The sequence below is a fragment of the Sparus aurata genome, chromosome 9 (assembly GCF_900880675.1).
Source record: "Sparus aurata chromosome 9, fSpaAur1.1, whole genome shotgun sequence".
Lineage (NCBI taxonomy): Eukaryota > Metazoa > Chordata > Actinopteri > Spariformes > Sparidae > Sparus > Sparus aurata.
This window is the reverse complement of record NC_044195.1, coordinates 20,195,427-20,204,612: the sequence shown is the minus strand read 5'-3', so window position 1 is coordinate 20,204,612 and position 9,186 is coordinate 20,195,427.

Here is a 9,186-nt window from a genome sequence, read left to right as displayed (position 1 = left end):
TCGTGTATTAAAAGAAGCATACCAAAGATTCCACCGTGCGGCAGATCCTGGATGTGATACTCTGACAAGTTTCACTGTTGGGTTTTAATTCACAAAACATGCGGAGAAGAAGTGGAAAACAAAAGCAGCTAGGGTCAGTAACCGAATACATAAATGACTGTGACAGATTTTATAGGAGCCTGAATACAAATGATCACTCAGTGAATGCATATTTTTAAGAGGCGCTGTCGCTTTCCAGTTCATTTAAGAGTGGCTTTGAATAAGAGATACTGAAGAAAACAGAACATGGTTTAGGTAACACAAAACAGCCATAGAGCTTCTCCGTGTGTTTTATTTTATTTTGAAAGGCTGCGTGAAATGGGACAAACTGGAATAAAAGCTCAGTCCACACATGTTACACATTTCCCAATTAAATGAATAGCATATAACCTATTGATATCTTGATTTTCTTTGAAGCAGCCTCCCATTCTAGCTTTTTTTATATTCCTATGAGAGTTCTAGAAATTCCTTAAAACAATCAACATGGCTAGAAAATCAGCAGATCACAGTGGAACATCATACTCTTCATGTAATTATTTCAGTGAACTGTTCCTTTAAGGTTTTGCAGTGGAGCAACATTTTCTTGAAAGAGGAGGCTTAAATTGTTGATTGTGTGCACCAGGACCCTCTTTAATGTGAGTGACAAGTGGTTCTGGTATGTGTTTGTGTGTGTGTGTTGGGGGGGTAGGTCTTTATTGGAGCAGGTAAAGGGGGCAGGCTGGGCCATAAATCAAAGGCAATCTACCCACTGCTGTCACCTGCTGATTGGAAAACCAACACTGGTGGCCGAAAATGTGAATTAATGGCGACCTTCAGTGATGGAACAAGTGCCACCACTGTCCTGTTCTTCCTTTATAGTCCCCCCCACCCCAAACAGTTTAACCCCCCTGGTCTTCCTGATTTTTGATAGCAATTGTTGATAGCAGTTGTTGTGCGTCACCACTTTCGGCTGGAGCAAATAAGACAGATACGATCCAAATTAAACATTTTCTGCATGGTTAAACGCTCCTGTCCTTACATATTGGTGTCCTTTGTTTAAGGACATTGGAACAATGTCTATATATAGGTGTAATATGTGTTACGCTGCTCCTAAATGAAAGCAAAGGTCACCAGTGGAGCATGTAGAAAAGTTCACCAGGCCAACAGGAGTCAATGGGTCAGCATTAGAGGGAAGGGAGAGGTCTGATTCAGCACTCTGAAGGGGGGGGGGGTAGACGGAGAGGCAATTCAGCCACCACCTTTTTTTAAACAGTGAAAGGAAAGGTTATCTCTGATCCCTGCATCTGTGTGGCACAAATAGTAAATAAACCCACATAATAACATAATAATGTGCGGAATTATACTGGAAATTCATGGCATTTATCAATCGATTCAAGTTTTTATCCATAATCAAACATGTCCTTTCCAGACCCGGAAGGCGTAATTCATTTAAACATAAAGCCTACGGTATACACAATATCCCTTTAAATCACCTCATGCTGGTTGTTTTGATATGAGAGCGCAGTCTTTACCAACAGGGGCATAGATACCCAGAAGAGCATACCGTTCTCCTGATGGAGATCTCCTTTCATTATACAGGTTTAATTGCACATGAATAATCACTCAAACAGGCACAAACATGCATAGATGCAAAGATTACACGATCACTAAGACCCACCCACAGATACAGAGGCTCACACTCACACACAGACGCACACACACACACACACACACACACACACACACACACACACACACACACACACTGGGTATTTCCAAGGGAAATAAGAGAGTGAGGTTATTTTAGGGCATTGCACTGCTTGTTCTCACTCTTCCCTGAACTCGTGTAAACAGTCTCTACCAGAAAACAACTCCGAGGTATATGTAGAAAGCGTCGCACTCTGTTTTGTCCCTGAAAAATCAAAATAGCAATTTCAGCCACGCAGCTCATTCCGTGGAAAGTGTAGGAAAAAAAAGAGACGTTTCTCCTCCCTTTCCTCCAGATTCCTGAGAAGTGGAACCGCCACAATCAGTGTTGCTCAGCAGCTCCAGGAAGCTTTTAGTAACAGCGGCTCCGTGCCTTTCCTGCCTGGATGGAAGGGTTGGGTTGGGGTGTGTAACCCCTCTTTGGCAGCAGCGGATTCATTTCCCCTGACTCTCGACTGTAAATCAGCCACAAAAGAGAGCTGTGGGTGCCTATGTGTGTGTGTGTGTCACAGAGAGAGAGAGAGAGAAAAAAGCCACATTCACAACTCTGGTCTTTAATTGAGGTGCTGATGTGGGGGTGGTGTTCACGACAGCCCCAAGCAGTTATCCAGAAATGAATGAGTCACTTTACGGGTTCTTTGTAAGAATGAAAATTTGAGGATTATATTCCAAATGACTCAGAAACCCATGATATACTATGGTTAGATGTTTGGAATTTTGGGTTTGTTGCAATCTTTATAACCGGATCCTTTGGAATCCCACACAATGTGACACTCAACCATTAGATATACCAACATCATACTCTTACCAATTTTCACAGTTACACTTTTAACCAGACTTTAAATTAATGATACTATGGTATACTTTCAAGAAATATGTTGCAGGAAAATACACTTTCAGTTAAAATTATGTGTTATTCCAATTAAGTGCCATTATTCCCTTTCAACATCCTGAAGTTTTCATGTATTTAAAGTGACATTTGAGTGTAATATCTAAGTAAACTTACTTAGAAATTAGAATTAAACTATTAATTAGAAATACATATAGAAGTAATTCTAGAAAGTATACTTATTTTCATGTCATGTAACACTGTCAGTATGCTTTCTTGAAGTATACTAGTGATAAGTCTGGCTACATATACTCAAGTATGCTAAGATTTGATATACTTGGTACATTTTATTTACCTGTGTTTGATTTACAGCAATATGTTGGATATAAATCACACCAGCCATGGCAAGAATGTTGTCATTTTCTACGTCCATTACACTTTAATGATGTATTTATTAATTATGATTTAAAACTTGGTAGCTTTCTTTTAATATTACATATATAAGACAACAGTTTAAGCACACAATTACGCACCATTTATTGCAGCAATATACATACAAATGTATTGTGGAGCGACGTTCAGAGTGTTGGCTTAATGTACAAACCACGTGGAAAGGAAATTAAGTTAAAAGAGTTGAGTTAAAAGAAACAGGAAATTGAAAATCACTGCAACCCTCCGATGTGTGAAATATTTATAACATCTCATGAATGAAATGAAAAGACGTGCTCAAGCAACGCAGATAAATTAAGTGTCACTTTTATTGACCCCTGACATCACTGATTTCCTCATAACCGCTTTATGAAGGTGTATAAAAACATCATAAAGACATAAATAGGTCTCCATTATATCACACAATCCTTTTTCGGTGTTATATACAGAGGTTTGTGCATTGTGAGGGGTTTTTTATTCACATTTCTCACTGACATTTTTAAACACATATCTGGAGCTTCTCTGAATGCTTTCCAATATAGGAGAGGAAATACTAGACCGCAGAAAAGGTGTTATTGTGCAGCTCAGCCCTCATTTAGCTCATGTCAAATGTCCCTAGAACGAGAGTCATACGTGTACAAAGGCAGCTCTTTCAGGCCTGACGCTGACATAAAGAGCAGCGCCATGAATTGGGCTGTTTCATTGTGTACATTCTGCTGCCAGGCAACTCTCCAAATTTTATTGTAAACATTGTTTGGTGCCGTTCGGCCTCAGCATAATGCCATTGTCCACGCTCTCCCTGTGGCAGTTAGTGCATTCGCCTTGACAATGGTTCAAAGTTTACTTTGGTGGAGGCATACTAACATCAACCACCAAAACATCAACAAATAATCACTTCTCCCCTCCCTCTGAAGGCTCCCTTATGGGAAGAGAGAATCATCCTTCTTTTTCAGGAAAATAAACTTTTACAAACCCCTCCTGAAAAAAGCATTGAAAACATGGACGTTTATATGAGCCCATGAAAAGTTGATTTTCCATGCACAAGTTGTTGGATTTTTGAATACAATCCATCATAGAATCCTCAGAAGACCTAGACAGCTGCTGGCGGCTAAAAATAGCTATTGTTCTATAAATTTGTAATAATCATTGAACTGCTAATCCTATCCAAATGCTTTAAAACCCTTTTCTGAACATTTCATTGGTTTGCACAACACTTGTTTGGGCATTTATGATTACACCATCACGATCCTGAGTCATTAGGGAAACCTATGTAGTTTCCTCTGTGTTGTGGCCAAGCTACTTTTGTTGTACACATGGATAATATATTTCTCTGAAAAAAAAAAAAAATCACATTTAGCTTCAATGTCCTCTGTGATGACTTCACACATTTTCTTTTCACTCTAAACTTTTGGACACATCTACATGGTCAGTAAATTAGGATAACATCAGTTTTTCACGAAAATATTATTATAATAACTTCCTAAGGTAAGATCAGATGTTGTCCAAAATTCATCTGGAGGTCAAATTTATCCAAGTATATCTTTTTTAAATAAAAAATGATCTTCCTGAGGTTTTGTCTGAGTTCACAGTAAAAAAAAAAAAAAAAACCCAGCACATTTTGACTGGCATTTAAAAAAAAAAATTCTGGCAAATACATCCGTTCTCAGACAGAGCTAATGTAAAAGTGGGACTTAAAAGGAGCCAGACTGAAACTTCTCATGAATCAAATGATGACGACTGCTAGAATAGCGTAGGGAAAACCAAACTAAAACTGCAGGCACCCCAAAACTTGTCCCAGGTCCTTTAGGGGACTTCCCAACAATAAAGTTAAAATGAGCTCAACCTTGAACATCTACAACTGTAATGCAATATTAATGCAGCAGCTATATTAACACTCAAACATCGGCTATAAATGTAAAACACTAAAAGGAAACATGTTACTGCACAATGAGTACCTTTAATTTACATACTTTATGTACATTCTGTAAAAAAAATACTCACATACTTTTACTTGAGGGATCTGAAAACTTTCTCCACCACAGTTTATGAGTGTATGTATCAGCGCTTGATGAAGTAAACCAAGATATCTCTCTCTGGGATGAGATTGATGTGGATCACGGTTAAAGACCTCCCCTCAAAACCCAAACTGGTTTCATGGTCTACACTTTCACTTTTCACACACAGACGCTTTGTTTGGTCCTCTGGTGGACTCTTTAATGAACTCCGATGAATCCTACTATTTCTTATAATCATAACAGACAGCATGACTGGCCCTGTTATAGTTCACCGAGAACCCCTCAGGAAGTGTGTTTAAGGATGTCCCAATGCACCAGAAAGTATGATTTCCACGACTTCCGATGTCTGATAACAATGCCTGCCCTGTGTCTCTGCTCCCTGTTGCTGTCTGGAGCCATAAGTCTCCAGCTGATAAAATTTTCATGAGCTTGAGTAATGAAGAGGACTACAGTGCTCTTTATGTGAGCTGGGATGGTTGCAGGTCAGCTAGGGACTTTCCTCCTGTGACCTTTCACTTCACCACCGTCTTTTTGTACTCTCCCGCCCCGATCTACGAGGCTCCTGTCTGATAGTCGTTCCCTATAATGTTCTCAGCTCATGAAAATAATAGAGAGTATTTGCAAAATCAACAGAAGCCAACCGGTGCTCGGCGTTCAGTCAGGACACGTTACGAAGAGAAAATACAGCATCTGTATATCAACTGCAACAACATGTATGCAGCTTTTTGCATGCTGTATTTGTACAGCTTTTGAAAAAAACAACATCTAGATACAGCCAGCCGATTGTGGAAATACAACATGCCCCGTCAAGTCCACCCAATCCTTTGAGAGCATACAGTATATGCAACCCCATACCGCACTGTACGTTGGTTTGCAGGTTGTGGGAAAAGTATTAATGAGGGAGCATTTCTCATGAAGACAGGAATAAAAGCACTCAGCTGAACCTCGCCCTCTGTGGGAAACACACACGCTCCGCCATAGCCCACCCTTTTCCACACGACTATTGATTTTGCACGTCCAAAATGCCTTATCTTACACTGACAAATTAGAAATCGATGCATGTGTTCGAAGACAACCAGTAATATATTGTTAGCTCACTTTAGCAATATTGGACTGTTGAAATGAACATTTGCATATGCATTAACAGTTAATGAGCTCGTATATAATTTTATTTGATTAAAAGTGGAGAATGATAAAAATATTTTGCCAGAGAAGAGGCAAAGCATCATTTGTGTATCATATTGTGTCAGTGAGACTTGAACATGACAGGATATATGGTTGAAAAACCCCTCAAAGACACATCCAGGATGTCGCTGCGTGCCTCCCACATAATGTAAAGTATATCTCGTCCAATGAGAGGTTTGCGGTTTAGCTCTTATGTAACAGGAACAAGGAGAGAACATCCTATCACTGTCAATCAGGAACTTCTATACGCATGCAGGAAACCTTTCTTGCAGTATTTCTGCATTAAGTCAAAAACTGTGAAGACCTTCAGTCCGGTCGCCAGGATAAGATGTTAGCACGCCATGTTACTGCAAACCACAAACACGTGCACATTGTTAGTGCTGTCAGCTATGTACCACGTCACATCACCGTCATTGTACATTTTTATTGCCTGGCATAGAGGCAAGAATGCCGTCAAGCCAGTGACTAACTCACAGAGACTTTCGGACACTTCCAGCGGAGTTTGTGACGGAGAGTACTGGATGTTGTTAACGAGACTTCAGGACATCTCTAGCCATGTTTGGAATGACATAACATTTAAAGCTAAAATGTAATGTTGTCCTAACCCTGACCAAGTGTTTTTCTGTGCCTAAAGCTAACCAGAGACCAACCGCAGCTATGTGACGTTTGCAAAGTTGAAACATAAGGAAACATTACTTATCTGTGGTTTCACAGAAATGCACTTTGCTTACATTTATTCTGGTGATTGAGTGGACACCTTATTTAGGTCACTGTGATTGATCGATGATTTCACAGGCAGTCATACTCCGTATAGATCTGTTGAATGTTTTTGATCCTCCCTATAAAAATCTCTACAAGAGCCTGTAACAAACCAGGACAGCTAATGATCGTAAACACGTCCCTCTAAAGATTTAGAATAAATGAGCAATTGTGTAAAATTCTCAGAACTACAGACTCTTCTCACAGTTTCGCAACATACTCATCCCCACCCCGTCCTCTTCAAATAGCAGGAAGCCCCTGAGGCCAGAGCCTCCACCAAAACAGTATTGTGTGCAGCTTTTGTGGCTCACGGGGCTGCTCTGATGTCACACATACCTACTTTCAGATATTCCAGGAAAAAACAAACACAAATGGTACCCCTACACAGTGTTCAATGCGGATGAATAACTAACACAACACTGCCCCCCCCCCCCCCCCCCCCTTTCATTTATAGTTTCTTCTTCACATCAAGGTTTCTCTGCATTCACTGCCACCTCTGTCCGGGCTCCTGAAATCTGATCTATGTGTTTCCCCCTGCATTCCTCCTCTCCCCCCTCCTCCCAGGCATGCCACAGTCTCCCCCAACTCTGCCCTCTGTCTGATCTCGCATTTCTGCAGACCTACAGCAGATTGTTTATTTTGCTAGACACGGAGGAAGCATAGATGGACTCTTCATTGGCTCAAGATTTACTGCTGAGCTCTGACCAGGCTCCAGTGCGACGTGGGTCCAGAGCAGGGCCCCCTTATAACAGCAAGCTTAGTATCCTTTTCACCGCCGGAACATGCCTGCGAGGGTAATACAATGTTAGATGATCGCATTAGTTGATTATGCAAATAACCCAGTCTTCCTTGTGGATACGCTGGCAAGGATCATTCAGTAAACCATACACACCAATGTCCTGTAATGGACAAAGGGCAAATAACCCCACATCTGACCCTTTCATATGTCTTCTCCAGGCTGGATGATGCTAAAAAAAAAAAAAAAAAGGACACCGCATCTCCCCAGAGATCACTTCTGCTGAAATTTATGAGGCCCCTCTGCACCACTGATGTCCTCTCGTAAGTGGTTGAGGTCAGGGTATCAGACAAAAAGCACTTCTCTGCATCTCCACCCAGAAAAAAAACATCACTGCGCTCATTTTACTGAGCGTATACATATCTGTTTTAAGTGGCCACCTTAAACAGAGAGTGATTACAGGTGTGAAGGAAATGACGCTTTATAATGAAACCACCCAGTTTACTCCAGTTCTTCTTAAGGGTGTACGGGTTATCATAGTGCTAATGCACTGTGATCTGGCAGTGCAGGAAATGCACATTTTGATTACGGAAATGCTTTGACGCGAGGGGCGAGATTAATGCTACACTATGCGAGCGTGGTTGCTTTCCTGGAGGCAGTTATGATTTATGAGTCACACGAGGGAGAGTGAAGTGAATGCAGTCGGCACTTGGAGGGCAGAAAGAGAAAGAGAGATCAAACAGAGCAGATCGCCACATGAAAGGGGGATGAGTATTCATAAATCTGTCTCATCGTGTCCGCACTTTTCTCATCTCTGGTGTTATTTACTCTCACCCGGGCTTGGCAGCCAAAGTCGATAAAGAGCGCGGGAATATTCCTGATTTGTTTTTTCTTCAGTCTGATTTTCTGACGTTTTTTTTTTTCTGTCATGTATTAATATCCCAACAGCTGCCTGGCTAATAGAATTTCCTCCTCAGGAAGGATGAACAAAGAAAGGACTGAGGACTGTACACTCGAGGCGGATGATTGAGCCCCACTTGGTGTTCCGTTATCAAATCATTGCATGCCAGCACAGTCTAAATGGCATTTCTCTTCTTCAGGACCACAAGCGTTATGTGAGACCACCATAAATTCAGGGTTCAAAGCCTTGAGATGAACTGCTGTTATCTCCCTTGAAGGATTTTTTAAATTATTATTTTTTTTTTTTAATGTGAATTGAGGTTGTCTGAGGCTCTCTGGGAGTGTAAGTCACTCAAAGCAGGAGCAGAGGTCGGGTCAGAAGGTCGGTGAGGGGCAGGGACGACAACCTCTGTGGCAGGACTCCAGAGAATGATTCCTGGAGGAGCCAGGTCACTGGAGTCCTGCTGTGCTGGACCGGCCCCATGAGGTGTCTGCACCGGTCCCTACTGAAGACAAAAAAAAATGCCTTTCCACTGATACTGCTCTCTCATTTGTTGATAATTGTAGATCAGTTACAGACCGGGAGAGACAGATAGATAGATAGATAG